Source organism: Theobroma cacao, chromosome 9, assembly GCF_000208745.1.
Source record: "Theobroma cacao cultivar B97-61/B2 chromosome 9, Criollo_cocoa_genome_V2, whole genome shotgun sequence".
Lineage (NCBI taxonomy): Eukaryota > Viridiplantae > Streptophyta > Magnoliopsida > Malvales > Malvaceae > Theobroma > Theobroma cacao.
In genome coordinates, this window is record NC_030858.1 from 26,299,286 (window position 1) to 26,308,377 (window position 9,092).

The 9,092-nt window shown below is 30.3% G+C and overlaps 1 long non-coding RNA gene across 1 annotated transcript; it reads right to left on the reverse strand.

Annotated features, from left to right (window-relative positions):
- LOC108663402 lies at nt 5,178–6,297 on the reverse strand. The gene is made up of 3 exons (XR_001929383.1): nt 6,253–6,297; nt 5,521–5,602; nt 5,178–5,219 (listed from the first exon to the last, which is right to left on the reverse strand). It is a non-coding gene; the product is annotated as an uncharacterized LOC108663402 (long non-coding RNA).

Consider the following 9,092-nt stretch of genomic DNA (forward strand, 5'->3'; position numbering starts at 1 on the left):
CGTAGGTTCACAGTCCTCTTTACTTTTGTTGTTCCGGGGCCCTCTTGTTATTATAAATTAAACTAAATATTTTTGGCTTACTGTATTTCAATATGTATAAATTTATTTAGCTTTTACGCTATAAAAATTATTCACGTATAACTCTATAAATATTGTTTTATAAGAAAATAGAATATTTCCCTTAATATTTCTTTTATTTTCTTATTATATTCAAATAACCGTAATTTCGTTTTAAATGAAGATTTTAGACTTTTAAACTCATTTTGAATATGAATTATGTGTTTTGTACTTGTATATTACGTTTTAGCCAGTTTCGAAATTTTTGAGAAAAAAATGACCAAGATACCCCTGTGTGGTGAAAATTTTATTTTGATTGTTTTTGATCTAAAATAGTGTATATCCTCTAAAAACTCGATATTTAACAACGATTGCTCACAGGAAAGGAAAAAAACTGATATGTAAGCCTTGCGGGATTCCGGTTGGCATTTCGGATAATGAGTGTCAATTGGGGACGTCGCGGCGATTGTCATGGGCCTGAGGGAGGTTCCGGGTCGTGACACACTATGCCTTATCTAATTAGCCAAAACATCCAATTCAACTCCAAATATCTTCATTACACTTCCAATATTCCAAATACACCAAAGTACCTTAATGAGCTTAATTGTGACTTAATTCACTGTAACCAAAATTCATTCCGATTTCGATATCCGATACCATAAATCATCAATTACGAGCTAAATAACATGAATTACAACCAAATCCATCATCAACATGCCCTATAGAAAATTCGACCAAATGAGGGTGGTTGAAGAACATGTGATTTTTTTGCTTGTTTTTCCTTCCAAACATCACAAAATGACTAAAAACACTAGGATATTATGAAATCTAGCAAAACTCATCACCAAAACTTCTCTCTCTAGGTTTGGCCAACAAAGGTTCCTTCTTGAAAACTTGAATTTCAGCCATGGAGAATGAAAAAGAATGCATGGGAAAGGTAGATCACAAGCTAAAATAAAAAAAAATCTTACCTTTGCTTACTTGATTCCTTGAAATCCAACAATTTCTCTTAGATTTTTCCTTTCTAAGGTTTTTTCTTCTCTTTTTCTCTTCGTTCCCTTGCTTGGCCAGCCATAAGAGTGTGAATGTGAGGGTTTTAAGTGAGTTTATGTAGGTAATTAAAATAATATTAAAGCTTAACACTTGTCACCTTTTAATTGGTCCATGTTTAAAAACTTAACAATTAAGCATTTCTTTCCCACCACATATAATCTCTCACTTAAAAAAATAATGGGTGAAATTCATGGGATTGACAAGTGTCATGGTGGTGTAAAATTCCAAAATTTCCAATTTCGTTCTCATGGACACTTAAAATGACCGTTTTACCCCTATGTTCGAAAAAAAAGTCGAAATTGAAAATTTTCACTTCTCAAATTCAAATAATGCTCTAATTAATCAAATTTAGTCAAAATATCATCCAACATTCCAATTTTGCCCTTGGATGGCAAAATGACCATTTTGCCCCTACATTATGAAAATTCCTAATTTGACTCCAAATTAATCTTCGAACTCCAAATCACCATATTAAGACATTCTAAGGTTCAATAACTCTCAAATATATCCTAAAATCTCTATTCAAACTAGTTCAAGGTTTTAATCGACTTAATTGTATCATTAGGTACGATACTGACTATTAACAATTTTCCTAGGCATCCCACTATGTAGATATACTATCAAGTACATGAATGACATGACAAGTATATAATAGAGTAAGGCTTGACAACTTACATAGAAAGAGAAAAGGAAAAGGGTGAATTTGCTAAGACAAAAGCATGTAACTACTTGTTAATGCAGGAGTCAGAGTCACCCATGGGTTTCGAGGAAAACAATTTAAACTATGTATAATAACAAGGGTTTGGTATGGATAAATTCACCTCATTTGCTATTGTCTAAGGTTGTATTTGCTATGGGTAATTTATTTATCATGATTAGGTCATCAAAATGAAAGATCACTATCTTAAAAAATTATTTAAATCTCATTTAAAAGGATGCGAAAATTTTATCACCAAGAGGGAGTGATCTTTAAAATTATTTTGTAACATATTTTCAGCACAACCTTCGTGACATTGAACTTTATGAAAATACATTAATTACTTTGATAGGTTATTTAAGGGAATTATACTTATCAAAATTGGTTCATGCATTGTAATTTCCTATACAAAAATAATTATTAGCTTATAAATTGTTTATTCAATAATAACTGAAATTGCTACTTTCCTCTTAATCCTAATTATTAATCATTTTTGGACATTTTGGACTTGATGCTATTACTTTTTCAATGTAATATCAAACATAACAATTTAAAATCACATATGATTCATAACATTACACCAAGCAAAGATTATGAGATATTTAGATAATCTTGGTAGACTTATCAACATGATGATTAAAACAACACAATACTCTTGAAAGTGTTCTCAAATAATGTGGAAAAGGCTTTGAATGATTGCTACTAGGTAGACTAGAAAGTAGCCCACGCTACGTAGCATGGTTTGTAAAATTTTTTAAGTTATTGGTGAAAAAAATTTATTAAAGAAAAATGATATTTTTATATAAGGGTTTTGTATTAAATTTTTTGAAATGATATACAAATATGATGAAATGATATAGAAAAATTATTTATAAGGATAAACAATTGAAATAGTAACCAATACAATTAATAACAAACGAAGGTCATGTCATGATATTGACTGAGTTATACATTAGAAAATAAAAAATGAATGTTATAGTAGTCTTTTTTAGCTTCTATGATTAAAAAGTTCCATGTTGTGGCAAAGCAAAGAAACAGAGAGAGATTTTTGCTATGTTTACAAACAACACTATTAGAAAGAAAATGTTACATAGTTTATAACAAAAAGTTATTTGCCAGCAATAAATTGATATCTTCAACAAAGGTTCCTGTGTGCAAAATTACAGTGTAAAGTAATAAATGATATTGTAACCATTTTATATATACATTGGAGATAAATACTTGACATCTCGAGCTATTTGAACCAAAAACTCAATTTGAGCTCAGTTAATAAAATTGAAACACTAGAAATCGATTTAAATCAATCAAATTTTATTTTTCTAGCTCCAAAAGTAATTAAAAAATTCAAATTAATTATTATAAATTTGAGCAACAAGTTTATACTTAAAGTTATTTCATATAAGTTTAAAACTTGATTTAAGATGAAATTTCAGTTGCGAAATTCTAACAAACAATCTTAACATTTATTTTAATTATATGAGTAGAATAAAAGTGTAAATATGTAATTAAATATACTTCTATTATTAATATCTATAACCTTATATAAAAGGAAGCCTTTACGGAACTCTCAAAATTAGCCATGTTGTGGTCCCCTTTAAGTGACACATGATGGGCTATGGAAGGGTCAGTCCTTTCTTTTGTTTGCTTTAATTAATCAAAACAATGTCTTTTTTGCGCAATTCGGTCAAATGACGTCGCTTGAACATTTGTTGGTATGCCATTTTTTGATTGCTCTGAATGTTGAGGTTGTTTTTGGGTTTTCATGTCTAAAGAGGGGGCTTTTTTAGGTTTTTCTTGCAGCTTTAGAAGCTTCTAAGTTGGACATTTTACCTTTTTTTTCCCTGCTTTCCCCTTGACCTCCAATCTCCTCTGCAAGTAGCCATCCTTTCATCCTTTGAAGAAAGCGTAAAAGCTCACTAGTCTACCTTTATGGTGTTGAAAATGTGTAAAGGCTCAAGCGATTCACCGAATCAATGAGACCTTAAAAGCTGCTTTTTCAAGTGCCAATTGAAGACTTATTGCATTTAGTTAATCTACGCAGAGTGAATCAGTCCTTAAGCAACCTAAAAAGGTTATCATCCGATAGGTATACGAAAAGTGACAAAGGTCTTGATAAAATTATCTTTGTTTTTTCTCTAAAATTTAGCCATTATTTCTAAACCAATTTTTTTTCTTTTTGGTTTTGTTTTTTTCAAGGCACATGGTGTATGGATGTCACGATCCGGAACTCCCCTCGAGCCCGTGACAACCGTCACGATGCCCTGATCGACACTCATTACTCGGAATGTCAACCGGAACCTTGCAAGGCTTTAATATCAGTTTATCGTTTCCCCTATTAGTAACTGCTGCCAATTACCACGTTCTAAAAGATTTTAAACTGTTTTCAACTTAAAACAAATAAAATAATAATTTTCGTCTCATAGTGATATTTTGGTCATTTTTCCCAAAAATTTCGAAAACTGGGTAAAATGTAATATACAAGTACAAAACACATAATTCATAATCAAAATGAGTTTAAAAGTCTAAAATCTTCATTTAAAATGAAATTATACTTATTTGGATATAATAGAAAAATAAAAGAAATGTTAAGTAAAATATTCTATTTTCTTATAAAATAAAATTTTTAGAACACTGCGTAAATAATTTTTTCACAGTGTAAAAGCAAAATAAATTCCTATATACAGTAGTACAGATAACTGCAGTATGAAATTTAATTTACAGTGACAAGTGGGACCCCTGAATATTCAAAAGTAAAGAGGACTTTGAACCTACAGTTTGGAAAATGCAATTCTAATGGTAGTCCTCGATGCGATCAGCTATTTACAGTTTATTCTGAGCTTGAAATGGGTGGAAATGAGGGTGGTGAGATTATAAAATCCCAGTGAGTAAACAAATACCATCTAAAATATCCAAAGTCAAGTAAATGGAGATAAATAAAATAAATCATCATACTTGAATTTATCATCTTTCAACTCATTTCAACCGAATAAAATTCAATTCATTTAAATCGAGTAATCAACATGGCTTATGAATTTCTTAAAACTTGGCTCATGCTAAAAATTATTCTCTTACTCAGTTATTAGGGATACCTTGGCTGAGGGCTATCCCAAACCGAGTTCGTCAAGGCTATTAAAAAGTTATATACTCATAAATCATGTTATTTATTTAGAAAATATAGCCGTTCCTTGACGTTGGCCGAGTTCCCCCTCACGTGGTGGTTTGGCGTGAAGTGAACTTTAAAAGTTATACCTTGGGAGTTACCCTACTCGCCTCTCCAATCGAGGTAAAATATGTCAGGATTTTGCGCCCCTCTAATAGGCTAATCCACAAAACCCAACCCACTGCAGCAAGCAATACCCACCATACAATAAAATTTTGACAGCATGACAGGGTTAATTTAATACTACCCAGCCTGCAAATGTAAAATAGAACAATTCATACAATTCACAAAAACCACAACCCAGCCAGTCATGCCAACACATTAACATAAGCCATTTATTCAAATCATAAATTTGCAACATATAAATGGTCTCCAATTACTCTATTTTTTCAAAATCATTATTCAATTTTAAGACAATTTATAAAAATCATTTCGTTTAAACACATTTTGTTTATAAATCATAAAGATTTGCTGTTTAAACTTATTTTCCATAAAATCATAAAATCGGATAAAAACCACTTTAGATAATTAAGACGATAGTAAGGTTACTCACTATTTCAGGAGCCGAATTTCTATAGTACTCCAACTATCGATCCTCGGGTACAATTTCCTTGCCCTTGTCGGAGGACTAACCACTTTGACACAGTACAAAATCGAGAATCTTACTACATTGGTACTAAATCGAAATTAAACTAATTTAGACTAATGCATGATATGGAATGCAAAATATCCGATTAATCGCTTAAATGTGATATTCGACCTAAGTCACACTATGCTTGGTTTAATCGGCTAAAATCTCCAATTTAACTCTAAATAAATTCTTCTCACTTTCTACACTCCAATTATACCTAAATTACCTCAGTGACTGTGAATGAGATTCAATTTATCAGTCCTAGGTCAATAATGACACATGTCTATACGTTGAGCAAAAATTCAGATTTTCACACCAAAATTTCTCATTTAATTTCTAACCTCACCAAACATCAAATATCACAAAAATATCATGAAATATCATTAATTTCAGCCTCAATATTCTCCCTAGAAAATTTGGCCTCTTATGGGTAATGGGAGAAAATGAATGTTTTTTGTTGGCTTTTCTTGCTACACATCACTAACTAACTAAAAACACTAACATAACTTGAAATCAAATCAATCCAACATCATTCTCTCTCCATACCCATTCGGCCAGCCTTGAATTCACCATGAAAACATGAAATTTAACCATGGAAAATGAGGAGAAATGCATGGGAAAGGTAGATTACAAGTCAAAATCAAGAAATTTTACCTTTGATTGCTTGATTACTTGAAATCCACCAATTTTTCCTTGAATTTTCCCACCTAGGGTTCTTGTTCTTCTTTTCTTCCTTTGTTCTTCCTTTAGTTTTCCATTGGGCGGCCATATGAAGAAAATGGGCTGATTTTGTGCTAAATTTAAAGTTAAATAATAAATGGTTATAAACTTGACACATGTCACCTTATTATTGGTCCATGTGTCATTTCTTAACTATTAAGCTTTCTCTCTCCACCATATAAATTTCTTCAATTATCCATGATAATATTGGGTAAAATCCATGTGCTGGACAAGTGTTGGGTGTGTAAAATTACAATTTTGCCCTTGTGGTGGCAAAATTACCATTTTACCCCTATGCTTCGAAAAATATCGGGATTACAATTTTTCACTTCTCAACCTCAAATTATACTCCAATAAGTCAAATGTGTTCAAAATCTTTCAAAAAATTTCCCATTTTGTCCTCGAGTGGCAAAATTACCATTTTGCCCCTGATAGTGAAATTTTTGGTTTGACTCCAAATTAATCCTTGAACTCCAAATTACCATTTTAAATCATTCTTGGACTGTAAAATTTTCAATTTTGCCCTATAATTTCTATTTGATCTAGTTCGAGGCTTAAATCAACTTTATTGTACCTCTAGGTACAATACCAACTTTTGTAAATTTTTCGGAACTCTCCTAGATGCAAACATGCTATCCATCACATGTATGTCCTGTCAAGCATTTTATAAGGTCGGGCTTTACAATGGATGCTTTTATTGTGTTCGGTTTATCAGAAAACTCTCACTACTTTCAACTTTGTATGTTCAAGCCTTCCAAATATCATTTATTTCTTTCATTTTCTTTTATATTTTCAGCAAATTTAAATATTGAAATAATTATATATTTACTCTATTCAATTCATTAATATTTTTACTTGGCAAACAATCAAAAACTTAAATAAAAAATTTTATGTGCAAAACGTTTTGAAAATATGGACATAAACTGAGCCTTTTCTATAGTCAACTTATTTTAGCAAATTAATGGATTAAGGAAGGTTGGTGGTGCAAAGAGTGGGACTTTTTGCGGTAGAATTGGATAATTTTATATGCATTTTTATTTGTTTAGTTACTTCCTCTTTATAATTTGCAGGTGTGTATCTTTTTTTATAGAGTTGTATTTTACTTAAGTACTGATCGAATGGAGTTGTATTTCTTCTTTATTTATTATTGTTAATGTTATAGAAATTATCTGTTGGATTCTCTTCTTTGATTTTTCTTGTTTTTTGTTTTATTTGATTTTTAATCTGTTAAGGTTTAATGTATTTGGTTGCTTTACTATGTTGTTTGGGTGAGTTCAGAAATTATGTTCATTTTTCATATAGTAGGTTTTAGCCAGAGGTGTTGATTATGATATAGCTTTGATTTTAGTAGAGTGAGGAATTTTGGAAAGGAGCCAAGACATTCAATTCAAGCTCTCAAGTTTATATTTATAAATCTATTTGATTTTTAGAATTTAATTTCTCGTAATTATTTTTAGTTTTGTGATAAATAAGTTTTATTTTGCATGTTGTTTCCCAATTCCAAAGTGAAGGTTATGCTTGCTGTGTTTGGTGCCGATAAAAATTGGTATATGATTATACTTGCTTTTATTTCTAACTTCTTAGTTTACTTGCGTGTAAGATAATTATTAGTATCAATTCATCAGTAAATTAAAATTGATTAAAAAAAATCAAAAAAGGAAGTGAACTGAATATTTGGATATTTATGATGGATATGTTTTAAGTAGATTCATGGTGAAGGTTTAAGTGCTTTGGAATCAAATGTCTTTATTTATATCAAACTAGAAATTTGGATTAGCTGAACGTGTTGTTTACTTTTATGATAATTTATGAGATAGAGTTTATGAAGAAAAGTTTATATTTTTGTTAATTTCAATCTAAATCAAATTCAGCGTGGGAGATTGATAGATTTTGAGAATATATCCATTTTCTTATTCTTAAATGTAATTTCATCCCAGAAATACATTTTAAAGACTGATTGAGTAGCTTTTGGTAAGCTATACCTATTCTTTAGCTTAGAATAGTTAATCTATTCACAAGGTTTTCTTCTCTTTCATCTTCTTTTTCTTTTTGACTCATTATTTTCTTGAAATTTCAATTATAAGATTCAAATACCTTATAACCAAATATTAAATTCGTATGATATGAAATCTGGGTTAGTTGTTTTTATTTTGTTTATTTGGTTGTAGCATCTTTGTCTGAGTTCAAGTAAAGGTACAAAAATATTTTCCTTCTTTAATTTGTTAGTAATGGCTTTGATAATGTATATTTTGATCATAATATAGTTATTGGATGACATGATATTATAGCACATTGATTTTTATCCTTTTGCTTTTTCATTATTGATAAATAAGAATCTTTTATTTAATGTTATGCTATGTAATTCTTTTTTTTACTATAATTATTTTTTGTTATGATTAATTTTTAATTATTTGTTATTTTTGTTTGGTTCCAATCAGGGGTGGAGTGCCTTATCATTATGGCTCGCCAAAATTTTGAAAATTTCTATATACCCCTCAAACTTTTTAAAAATTTCTATATATTACATATATATTTTTAATGGTTCCTAAAGTTTTTATTTATTTTTTATTTTATATTATTATTGTCACGACCCGGAACTCCCCATCGAGCCGTGACAACCGCCGCGAAGCCCCGACAAACATTCTTCACCCCAAATATCGATCGAAACCCCGCAAGACTCTCGTATCAGCTTCTACACTTCCCCGGCGAGCAATAGTTATCAAATAATCAAAAAACAAAGGATTACAAATCATTTCCAAATCATAACATAACAT